The 12,708-nt window shown below is 43.7% G+C and overlaps 1 non-coding gene across 1 annotated transcript; it reads right to left on the bottom strand.

Annotated features, from left to right (window-relative positions):
- Positions 1-8,305: 8,305 nt before the first annotated feature.
- On the bottom strand, positions 8,306-8,458 carry LOC139685134 (5.8S ribosomal RNA). Its single transcript, XR_011700041.1, has one exon. It is a non-coding gene; the product is annotated as a 5.8S ribosomal RNA (ribosomal RNA).
- Between the last annotated feature and the right edge of the window lie 4,250 nt (positions 8,459-12,708).

Genomic DNA, 12,708 nt, shown 5'->3' with positions numbered 1-12,708 from the left:
TGTGCGGTTTCCTTTGGACCCGTCTGCAACAATGGCAGTGCATCCCAACTGAATCTTGCAGAGATAACTAAGATAAGCAAGCGGGAAAGTGATTTTAAGAGCATCCTTCCTCATCTAGGCAAGACAATTAGCCTCACAAGTCTATCCAGAGGTTTATTTACACCAATTACTATTTACGAAGTCCTTCATTTAAAAGGAACAATCAGAAAAATCTGGCTTAAATTCTACTAAACTCCTTCTGATATCTGTGTATTCAGAATATTCTGTGTTGCAGCTCAGTATTACTATTCTTTTTATGTAACACATAAGTCGGGTTTTAAAAGTACAGTGAATTCCCAGTTCTTGCTGTCACAGAGGTGAAGAAATCAGCATAGAGGCTCTAGGACTTCAGAGATACTGGTGTATCCACCTCTTTAACTCATAGCAGAAAGCTGGTCCCTCTACAAAATTCATGCCACTTTTGCCATCACAGTTCACAAAGCAGTGTTCAGAGGATTCGTGTTCTTAGTCATCTTCCTGGAGAATATATTTGCCTCAACCTTAAACATCACAGGAATTTAAGAATATGTTCCACTGTCAGTTATACTGATCTAAACCCAGACTCATGTCTATGAAGTCTGTGAAATTTATCCAAAAGTACATATGTGAGAGATAAACATTTCCTATTGTCCTAGTCCAGCAGGCCAGGACCAGTTTATCACTGTGTGAGTGTAATGGGTTTGATCCATGGCTTCCTCAGTAACTAGGTGTAACTAAGGAAGTGGACATTACAAAGTATTCCACACGTGTTTTCCACGTAAGACTAGGAGGAGGGAAGATAGGAAGGGGTGGTAGTTTCCCTTCTTCCGGGAGCTGGGAGCAGGGGAGGCCTGGGCGGTCTGTTCTGTTTTGGTTGGTTTTCCTATCCTGGGACGTGGTGAGATTGTTTCATGCTTGTTCTCCTTTCCTGAGGTCTTTAATTGCATTTATCTGTTTCATTTGTTTTGGTTTGGTTTTGGTTTTTTTTTCCCTATTTCTGATTGACCAGTCCTCTTTTTTCCCTTTTCCCCTTTTCCCTTGGGGTGGGGATCCACGTAGAGTGTACAAATTGCATATGTACTTGCAAATCTTAGAAAATATAACTTCTTTTTAATTCAGTTCAGTTTCTTTTAAGTCCTCTTCTTTTCAGTTTGTTTTTCTCCTTGCCAGGAAGACTCTGGGGGGAGGGAGGAGGCAGTCCAGGGTTGGTAAAAAACTAGGCCAACCTGAGACGTTTATCTTTGGTGGCCCGTTCGGGGAGTGACCTTCAGATGTTTTGGTTCATTCTGTAAACAATCTCTTGTTTACAGAACAGAGTCCAGGAGAACTGCCAACTGAAGTTGTATTTACAAAACAATTACCAGGAAGGCAACCAAGAGTATTTTGTTGATATAAACAGGGGGTTTTGTTTAGGAACAGAGGGCTCAGCATAAGGTAAACAATGGAAAGAATAGTTTTCACCTGTTTTAGCAACCACCTGAGGGGTACCAGAGGAGGTCGCTCTAACCATGGCTCCAAAGTTGGCATGGTCCCATGGTCTCTTATAGTGAAAGGCCTCTTGTTAAAAGTCATTCTACTCTTTTACATATTGATGTTGGTAACACCTGTTCCCATTTTGGGAAGTCCCATAGTGAAGAGGCCGGGTCTGGATGACAAATGTAACCCATGCGAGTCTGTCTTAAATGGTGACATTAAAAGCCTGTTACAATGTGGCATTGGTGGCCTGTTCAAATGTGACATTAACGGCCTGTTAAAAGAGATTCCTATTGTTACAATTGGTTTCAGTTACTACCTAAATTGTATTGTGACACCACTACTGTTTATGAGGGCAATGGAACTGTTGTTTAAGATTGGAAGAATGCTGGCACTTTGGAGCTTCCCCTGTTTTAGATCTAAGAAAGGCCATGCCTCTAGGGGACTCGCTGGAACTTTGGAAGGGGCTTCGGACAGGCCAGTCCCTGGGTGGGATGGAGTTTGGTTGGATCTTGGTAAAGTGCTAGGGCATTTGGCACCTCCCATCAATTGGGAGTTCACATCAGAACAGGTGTGTGATTCTGGTGAGCTAGCCCACCATTTATCAGAAGGGAGTTTTTCCTACGATGATCCGTATATGCAATTCTCAGCTTTGTGCTGGGGTCTGGCTAGTGCTTATCGATTTGCCATGGACCAGTGTCAAAGGGTTGAGGACAGGATAGGAAATGAAAATATGCCCTCCGAGACCCACGTAGTTCCCACTCAGCCTACCGAAAGTGGAGTCCAAACACAGCATGAGGCCAATCCTGTTTCTGAGACCCAGACTCAAGCCAAGGTCAACAAAGCCCCTGTTTACTCTGTAGAAACCCAAACTCAAGCTGCAGGTCTGGACATGGCTATCTCCACTGTCCCTGCTAAAGCCACAGTTGAAACTCAGACTCAAGCTGAAGCTAATACAGCCTCTGTCCCCTCTGTAGAAACTCAAACTCAAGCTTCAGATCCAGAAGTTGCCATCTCTACTAAGCCCACTAAGACCACAGTTGATGCTCAGACTCAAGCCAATGCTAATACAGCTCCTATTCACTCTGTGGGAACTCAAACTCAAGCCACAAAATTGAAGATTACCATTGCCCCCATAAAGAAGAAGACGGTGAGGATGAAGGAGACTACAAAACCCATAGAGCCACCCCCACAATTGGAACATGAAGAAGGAGAAGAAGAAGGAGAAGAAGAAGAAGAAGGAGAAGGAGAAGGAGAAGGAGAAGGAGAAGGAGAAGAGGAGAAGAAGGAGAAGGAGAAGGAGAAGGAGAAGGAGAAGGAGAAGGAGAAGGAGAAGGAGAAGGAGAAGGAGAAGGAGAAGGAGAAGGAGAAGGAGAAGGAGAAGGAGAAGGAGAAGGAGAAGGAGAAGGAGAAGGAGAAGGAGAAGGAGAAGGAGAAGGAGAAGGAGAAGGAGAAGGAGAAGGAGAAGGAGGAGAAGAAGGAGAGGAAGAGGAAGGAGAGGAAGAGGAAGGAGAGGAAGAGGAAGAAGGAGAGGAATAAGAAGGAGCAGCTGAGAGAGGAAGAAACTGATGTGACAATGGAAGGAGCGATGGCAAGAAAAGAAAGAGTAGTCACAGTAGAGGAGGGAGCAACTGCCAGAGAGGGAGGATTGGTCACAAGAAACAGGGCACACATAACAGGACTGGGGGCCCGTCCAAAAGAGAGCAGAGGGGTGTCCAGAGAAAAGAAGGAGATGGTGTAAGTGACCCGGAATAGAATAACACTCGATGATTGGTGCTCTGACTACATACACCAGTTCCCAGTAGAGGAAAGGAGGAGGTCAACACATTTCCGTCAGCCTGAGGAAGAACTACTTCAACCCCTCCAAACGCAACCCTCCCTTGGAGGTGTGATTCCACCTTCCCATACTAAACCTACATTTGAGAGAATAGATGACTGGGGAAGGCCCTTACTCTGGCCTTCCATGGACTATGTGCTACCTTCAGTCATCGGATCTGATGAACAGCACAGAAGTCCCCTTCCACGGAGTGGAAGAGCCAGGAGTCTTTCCCCATGGCTTGAACGAGGTAGAAGTCTCTCTCCATGGCGTGGGCGACGTAGGAGCCCATTCCCCCCGAGTAAACAGCATAGAAGCTTATCCTGACAGCGCAAACAGTCCCCACCTTCGCGTGAGGGGGTCAGAACGGAGATGAGAGAGGTTCCACGAAAGAGCGGAAAAGTAAAAACACAGGTGGAGAGAATAGTACTTGGGAGAGATGGATGGGAAATAATGAGGGAAAGTGAAATTACACGATCATTGACCCCAAAAGAGATTCAGGATATACGAAGGGATTACAGTCGGTTGCCTGATGAACAAATCCTCACCTGGCTGGTGCGATGTTGGGACAATGGGGCTAGTAGTCATGTGCTGGAGGGTCATGAAGCACAACAATTGGTATCTCTTGCCCGAGACCGTGAAATAGAACAGGAAGTACGACAGGGGGAGATGGCATCAGTCTCTGGATCCGAATCCTCTGTGCAGTGAAGACAAGATACCCATTTAAAGAGTATCTAATGAGTGCTCCGAGAGAGTGGAATACCGCAGAAGAAGGTATCCAGTATCTGCGGGAATTGGCCATGTTGGAGATTATATACTCCGATCCAGATTACTATGACATCATGGTCCCAGAGAAGATTGCATGCACATGGGCATTGTGGGGTAAGGTAATGAAAGGTGCCCCTATGCTTTACATGCCTTGTCTGATATCCACAGACCCTCTAAGTATGGACGAGATAGACGTGGACAGAATGTGTCAATGGGTATGCAGAATATCGGAAAACATGAGGGTCCCCTCCAAACTCCGGCATTCTTCCCTCTACAGTGGGGAAGGGGTAGAGAGAAATACTAAACGCTCTGTGTATGAAGAAGATCCTAAAGGCAAAGATTCTAAAGGTCACAAAGAAGGATCTCATTCTCATTCTCATTCTAGTTCTCATTCCCGTTCTCATTCTCGGTCACCTCATGTGACACGAGGGAAAACTGGAAGCCCCAGGAGTAAGACACAGAGTGAGCGTAGTGTCTTATGGACTGTTCTGTGCGAACTAGGGGAAAACATGAAAAAATGGCATGGTGAACCCACCTCTAAACTTGAAGCCCGACTGCAAGAATTAAAACAGAAATTAGCTGGAAAGAAAGCTGTCCACATAGTTGAAGTGAAGACCCAGGAAAAGAAAAATCAATCTCTGAGATGCAAAAGAAGCAACTCCCTCAATTCTGATGAAGAAGCCTCTGACCGAGCATCGCTCAAGTCAGATGGAGAATACTCCAGCAAGGAACAACAATAGAGGGGCCCTGCCGTCTGGCAGGAGGAGGAGAGGGACCAGGATGATAATCGGGTTTACTGGACTGTGTGGGTTCGATGGCCTGGCACATCGGATCCTCAGAGATACCAAGCTTTGGTAGATACTGGTGCCCAGTGTACATTAATGCCATCAGAACAGGAGAGTACAGAGACTGTTTCTATTTCTGGAGTAACCGGAGGGTCTCAAGACCTGTCGGTGGTAGAGGCCGACAAGAGCTTAACAGGAGACCAATGGGAAAAGCATTCCATTGTGACAGGGCCAGAAGCCCCTAGCATCCTTGGTATGGACTACCTAAAAAGAGGACATTTCAAGGAACCGAAGGGGTATTGGTGGGCTTTTGGAGTAGCCACAGTGATTGAAGGGGAGTCCAAACAGTTGTCTACCCTCCCTGGTCTCTCAGAAGACCCTTCTGCTGTGGGATTACTCCAAGTCAATGATCAAGAAGTACCAATGGCCACTGCAACTGTACATAGACGACAGTATCGTACAAACCGAGATGCTGTGATCTCCATCCATAAGATGATCAGGAAGCTGGAGAGTCAAGGGGTGGTTAGTAGAACACACTCACCCTTCAACAGCCCTATCTGGCCTACGTAAATCAGATGGAGAATGGAGACTGACTGTGGACTATCGTGGCTTGAATGAAGTCACTCCACCATTGAGTGCCGCTGTGCCAGATATGTTGGAGCTCCAGTATGAGCTGGAGTCCAAAGCAGCAAAGTGGTATGCTACTATTGACATTGCTAATGCATTCTTCTCCATTCCCTTGGCAGCAGAGTGCAGGCCACAGTTTGCTTTCACCTGGAGGGGCGTATAGTACACTTGGAACTGATTGCCCCAGAGGTGGAAACACAGCCCTACCATTTGTCATGGGCTGATCCAGAACCCCAGAACACATCCAATACATCGATGACATCATTGTATGGGGAGACACCACAGAAGAAGTTTTCAGAAAAGGACAAAAGATTATCCAGATTCTCCTCAAAGCCGGTTTTGCTATAAAAAAGAGCAAAGCCAAGGGACCTGCCAGAGAGATTCAGTTCCTTGGGGTGAAATGGCAAGATGGACATGGCCAGAATCCAAATGACGTCATCAATAAGATTGTAGCAATGGCTCCACCGACTAACAAGAAAGCGACCAAGCTTTCCTGGGAGCCATAGGTTTCTGGCGAATGCACATCCCAGAGTACAGCCAGATCACGAGCCCTCTCTATTTTGTGACCCATAAAAAGAACATTTTCCAATGGGGTACTGAACAACAACAGGCTTTCAAGCAGATCAAGTAAGAAATCGCACATGCCGTGGCTCTTGGACCAGTCAGGATGGGACCAGATATGAAGAATGTACTTTATTCCACAGCTGGAGATACAGGTCTCTCCTGGAGCCTCTGGCAAAAGGTGCCTGGTGAGACACGAGGGCAACCACTTGGTTTCTGGAGCCGAAGCTACAAAGGCTCTGAGGTCAATTACACCCCTATGGAAAAGGAGATTTTAGCAGCGCATGAAGGCATACAAGGAGCCTCAGAGGTAATTGGTACTGAAGCACAGCTTTTCCTGGCACTTCGACTACCGGTGTTAAGCTGGGTGTTTAAGAGAAAAGTGCCCTCTACACACCATGCCACTGATGCCAAGTGGAGCTAGTGGAATGCTTTGATCACACAACATGTTCAAATTGGGAGCTCGGATCGCCCTGGAATTTTAGAAATCATGACCAATTGGCCTGAAGGTGGGAACTTCAGCCTGGCAGATGAAGAAGAGGAAGAGTCAGTGAGTCGAGTTGAAGAAGCTCCACCATATAATCAGCTGCCAGATGAAGAGACGCGCTATGCCCTTTTCACCAATGGTTCTTGCCGTATTGTAGGGAGGAGCCAGAAGTGGAAAGCAGCTGTGTGGAGTCCCACTCGATGGGTGGCAGACGCCACCGAGGGGAAAGGCAAATTGCGTCAGTTCACAGAACTCAAAGCTGTCCAATTAGCCCTAAACATCGCAGAAAGAGAAGGATGGCCAAAGCTCTACTTGTACACCGACTCATGGATGATAGCGAATGCTCTCTGGTGATGGCTAGACCGGTGGGAGAAAATTAATTGGAGGCATAGAGGAAAGCCCATTTGGGCTGCTGATCTGTGGCAAGACATTGCTGCCAGAGTAAAGAAACTGAATGTGAGAGTCCGCCATGTAGATGCCCATGTGCCCAAAGGTCAAGCTAACGAGGAACAAGATGATAACAGACAGGCAGACCGAGCTGCACAGATCGAGATGTCACAAGTAGACCTCGACTGGCAGCAAAAGGGAGAATTGTTCCTAGCCCGATGGGCCCATGATGCTTCAGGCCATCAAGGCCGGGATGCAACCTATAAATGGGCACGAGACCAAGGGGTGGATTTAACCATGGATGCTGTTTCCCAGGTTATCCGCGATTGTGAAACCTGTGCCACCATTAAGCAGGCAAAAAGGTTGAAGCCCCTCTGGTATGGTGGACGCTGGGACAAGTATAAATACAGAGAGGCCTGGCAGGTTGACTACATCACATTGCCACAGACCAGCCAAGGTAAATGCTATGTACTCACCATGGTAGAAGCAACCACCGGATGGTTAGAGGCATATTTGGTACCACATGCAACGGCCCAGAATACTACCTTGGGCCTTGAGAAACAGGTCCTGTGGAGGCATGGCACTCCAGATCGCATTGAGTCAGATAATGGGACTCATTTCAAGAACAATCTAGTGGCCACTTGGGCACGGGAGCGTGGTATCGAATGGGTATATCACATTCCATATCATGCACCTGCTGCTGGAAAGGTTGAAAGGTGCAATGGACTGTTAAAAACAACTCTGAAGGCACAAGGTGAAGGAACCTTCAAGAACTGGAATAAGCATTTAGCCAAGGCCACCTGGTTGGTGAACACCAGAGGCTCTGTCAATCGAGCTGGTCCTGCCAAAGCAGAATCCCTCCACACGGTAGATGGAGACAAAGTTCCAGCGATTCACTTGAGAGGCATGTTAGGGAAATCTGTCTGGATTACTCCTCCATCGGGCCAAGACAAACCTATTTGTGAGATTGTTTTTGCCCAAGGGTCCGGAAACACCTGGTGGGTAATGAGGAAAGATAGTGAGATCCCCAAGGCAATTTAGCCTTGGGGAAAAACTAATTATGTGCTTTGAGTTGTGTTTTGCAGGAAACCAGACACCAGATGAGAAAGACTCAAACAAAGCTGATACTGGTATCCCATGATGTCCAACGATAAGGCAGCCCTAACCTGTGAACCAGTCCTGAACTTGGAACTGTGACTTTACCAAAGGGCAAGGGACCCAAACTGAATTGATGCTGGTGTTGATCCTTGATGAAAAGACATCTGCCTCGAAGGACTGCATATGGACTATATATATATATATGTATATATGTGCGGGATATAAGCGAATGCGAGAATACAAGGACTGCGTGGAAAGACCAGTGTGGAATAAGGGGTGGAGAAGCGACACTCAGACAGGCATGGCCCAGGGAGGAACCCGTGGCCGCAAGTGCATTTGAAGTGTTGATGATCAACGTGTCCTGCAATTCACAATAATTCTCGCAGCTAGTGGCGTTCTTCATTGATGCACGAGCCGAGCGATCCACCTATGAACTGTTAACAATGGACATTGGCAGCAGCTGCCCAGGGCCCACCCGATCTCTCAGGATTTAAGTTAGGTGTTAAAGAAACCTGTGAGATAAGAGCTGTGATAACTCCCTTCCAGGAAGTTGTTGGCACCTTCACACCCAGCCTGAGGGGTCATGTCTGCTGATGGGCCATCAACAATTCCAAAAATACCCTATGACTCACAAAGTTAGAATACCCATTGTGAAACTCCCCTCCTTGGGGGAGGTACTGGGTGTGCCCACCTGAACCTGAGGGTATATAATCTTGGGGTTGGGGGACTTCTGGGACCATTTTGTCAGATCCAGAGGAGGAGCAGAACCTCGACCAGACTGCAACCACCACTCTTGACTAGATTGCAACCATCATCTGCACCAACGGGTTTTTCTTTCCCTTCTTTTTACTTTGAACTCAGGGGAAGCATGTGGGGCTCAGCACAGGGGCTAACAAACACCATTCCGTTTGTGCTCCAGGGTGTTGGATTATAATTCTGGATTTTGTGGGTTAAAACTAATTTCTCTTTGTATCATTGCATTTATTGTAATATTCTTATTAAATTGTAACCCTGACTTATAATTTCTTTTGTGTTGCATTCATTTCTCCTGCTGGTTTACTTTTAAGCCAGCACATCTATCTCATCTCATCTCATTTGTTCAACACTATCCCTACTTTGGAATTTTGCAGGGTAAATTTCACTGGAACATTAAAGTGTTCAGCATAAAGACTGCATATTTTAATCACCTTCTGGCAGTGAGGAATGATTCCAAAATTTTGTAATGTTTGGAAATCTCAGGCTGGCACAGTGATCACCTTTCTGAATTTAAGATCTTCATTACCTAGAGAATCTCTGAACCTCATCTAACTTACACCTGCTCAGATATTCTCCAGGATCACAATTTTTCAGAACATGTAGTTATCACTGCTGGATGAACAAAAAAAAGGATATTACAGGAGAACTTCAAGGTACAAAATTGCATTCAGCTCTGGTGCATGCAGTAGGTATGATGTAGCCCTAGCCACCTCCTACTTCACCTTTCTCCCTTCTAGATGTACTGTTGATAGTCTGAGCAATTTTTTGGAAATAGTTCTCCAGAAAGAATAATAATTTCAAAATTTACTTCCTCTCTTCCTTGGGGAAAATCATGACTTTCAGAGGTGCTTCAAAAACCACCTTTGGAGAGGAAAATAAAACTGGATAAGAAGCACAAAGAGTCTGCTGATTAAGCTAGTTTTGCCTTTTAGCACCTCTTGTTGATTAGTGTTATAATGGCTGTTGGGGGGGGGAGGGGCTAAAAGTAGCACCTTTATCATATATTTATTTAAACTGGATGGAAGAAGATGAAAGCTCTAAATCCCTTTGCATGTAAATGACATTTCATTTATCTAGGTTCTTTCAAAAACCTCAGCATATAGAGAAATAGTACATAAGTTCTGTAGAAGACGCTACCATTGAATGTTACAGAATGAATATGAACAAGCCTTTGAAGTTTTCTCTCTCATAAGAAATTTTAAAAATATAAACAATTGGTATGCATTAAATAACAAAAGCTTAGTGCTTGATCAAATTTAAGGTCAGGACAAAGAACTGCTGTAGTTAAAACATTTTTGAAGATAAAAAATGATGACTGGTAGATATCTGCAGAGTTTCTAGTGTTTTTTTTCATTAGCATGTTATCTTCTCAATTTAGTTGATAGTCCAGAATATTTTGGATTTAAATGATTACCTGAAGAAATAAAAATATAAGCCTAGGGTCTACTAGAACAATGAGGGGCTATTTTTCAATTATAGGATGGAATTTAAATAATCCACCTAGTAATGCTGAAATTCAGCAATGATAAGCTATAAACTGTGTCTTTTTATTATAAAATACTTAACATAATGTTAAGCATACAGTGCAGGCCTGTATGTTTGCCTGGAAAAAGATCTATTGCCTCATGCTGTAATTTCAAAATGCAGTATACTCTTCTGTGATGAGAAACCACTAGTGCCATTGACAAACAAAGGTGAAAATTAAATGGAATTTTCTTCCAGTTCTCTGTCGTTTAAGACCTTCTGGGCTCAAAATCACTGCTATATTTTAAGTACTCATGGAAGTTGTCATGTGAAACAGAGGAGGGAGACAGAAATGCAAAGATTTCTAGTCTGAACTATATTAATAAGAAATTATTAGCAATAAGTGCTTCCAGACAATCAGATCCTTATGTTCACTGTCTATCGACTACAGACAGCACACAGGTTGGAAGGGTTTCTGACCTCTGATATGAAGCCACATTTAAGCCAGGGAGAACTCATCAGCTAAATAAGCGCTTCCAGAAAATTAGAGCCTTATGAACCCAGCACTGCCTGCTGAACTGCTGGACAGAACACAGGTTGGAAGGATTTCTAACCTCTGCTTTGAAGCCACACTTAATGGCTAGGAAAGAACTTTCCCCACAACAGTTCCTGAAATAGCATTTATTAATACAAGTATGTGACAGTTATTGTGGGTGGGTTCCGCTTTGCTGGTGATAACGTTTAGCTGCAAGATTGTATTTAATTGATAATAAAAGACCCTCAAAAGAAACCAGCACAAAACACATTTTACAGAGACGAACACACCAAACTCAAGTTTCAATACAGCAATGTATCCCATTTTCATGACAGACAAAAACTAGCAACAAAAAACTACTAACCAGAAGCACAGTCACCTAGAACACTTATCTAGACACTCTCTCAATAACATAATAAAATAGCTTGCACATCACTCTCTCTGTAACACAAAGAAAAAGGAAAGAACAGAGCTGCTTCTTAACAACACAAATGTAGAAAACACAACTGCACATTGCAAAAGAAAGCATAACTAATATGAAGTAGCAAAGTGCAAAGCAAGTTACTGTTACAAGTTAAGGTAACAAAACACAGTTAGTAAAGGAAGTGCTTATAAAGTAAGAATCAAAGTAGCTGTTTGCATAAGATGTAAGATAGAATGTATAAAGGAATAAGCTTTGTAAGAAAGTAAAGTATAGAAAAATAGAAAGCACATGGTCTCCTTACCCCTACATTGTTCTAGCAGGTAGGAGGAGGCAGGACAAAGCTGCCAGCAGCTACCTCAACAGAGACAATGGCATTTCTTCCTATCTCCTGCAGTTAAAACTGCATCTCTTTTTATATTTTTTTTTCTTCAGGTGGCTGTGTGACTAAAGTCAATCTTTTTGGGGGGGTGATACAGATGCCTGAGGGTGGTGGCTCCTTGAGTGGTTATAGAAGATATCACAAAGGGGGGCTTTGTCATTTTTTAACACTCCATCCTTTGTTAATCTCATCAGTTTGAAAGCTTTTGTCCTCGGCTGGGAGTACCCCTCCAGGGAGCTGAGGCATTTCCCTCAACCTATCCAGCCTTATCAGGGCCATCACCCCACAAAAGTGTATTAGAATACAACTCAGATTTGGAAGACAGCGTAACAGAAATTTAAAATTTATTTACTTCAATATGAATATTGTTATTATCTTTGTCTGACAGAGAATGTCACTATCTGAGCAAAATTCAGGTCTTGTATATAAAAGACTGCTTACCTTTCATAGTGATATATGAAAAATGTTGCCATCCAAGTACAGGTGCAATTTTTTGAGCTAGCATGTGGTGAAGATGTAGCTGCTGCTAGTATAAGTGCTTTAAAACAGGATCCAAGGGAAAAGGGAAAAATATCCTAATCATAAATACTCTGCTTTTCACAATTTTTTTTCAGAACACAGAAATGAAAAAAGAAGCCCAAAATAAGAAAAAAAATAGAGTCTTTTTTTATCTGTGTGAAACCTAAAGTGCTACTATCTGTCCATATGCTCCTGTGATGTACATGCTCAAAAGCATTCAGAGATATTCTTTAAAAAGTGTCTTCGGTGCATAATTTATAAATCTCTCCTTGTATATTTGGTGTATTTCAAGAGAAGAGGCATTGCAAAGATCTTTTATAATGAGGAAGGAAAAATGAGAAAATGCATAGGCCAGGGCATGAAAGATGCTACCACCATCAAAATAAATGCCAATATTGAAGCCCACCTCACAAGACATTTGTTAAAAAAATCATGTTCCCAGTTAGCAGGCTAATCTTCTGTTTAACTAGAAAATATTTACAAAATAAGCTTCCTCAATTTTGTAGTTCACAGTAACAAAAAATGATAATGATAAAATTAATAAGCTACCAAACAATCAAATGTGTAACTCTGATGAAGAATCCATAATACAAAGTCCATAACATCTCATC

Source organism: Pithys albifrons, chromosome Z, assembly GCF_047495875.1.
Source record: "Pithys albifrons albifrons isolate INPA30051 chromosome Z, PitAlb_v1, whole genome shotgun sequence".
NCBI classification, from domain to species: Eukaryota; Metazoa; Chordata; class Aves; order Passeriformes; family Thamnophilidae; genus Pithys; species Pithys albifrons.
The sequence above is the reverse complement of the archived record's forward strand: the minus strand, read 5'-3'. Positions and strand labels throughout refer to the sequence as shown.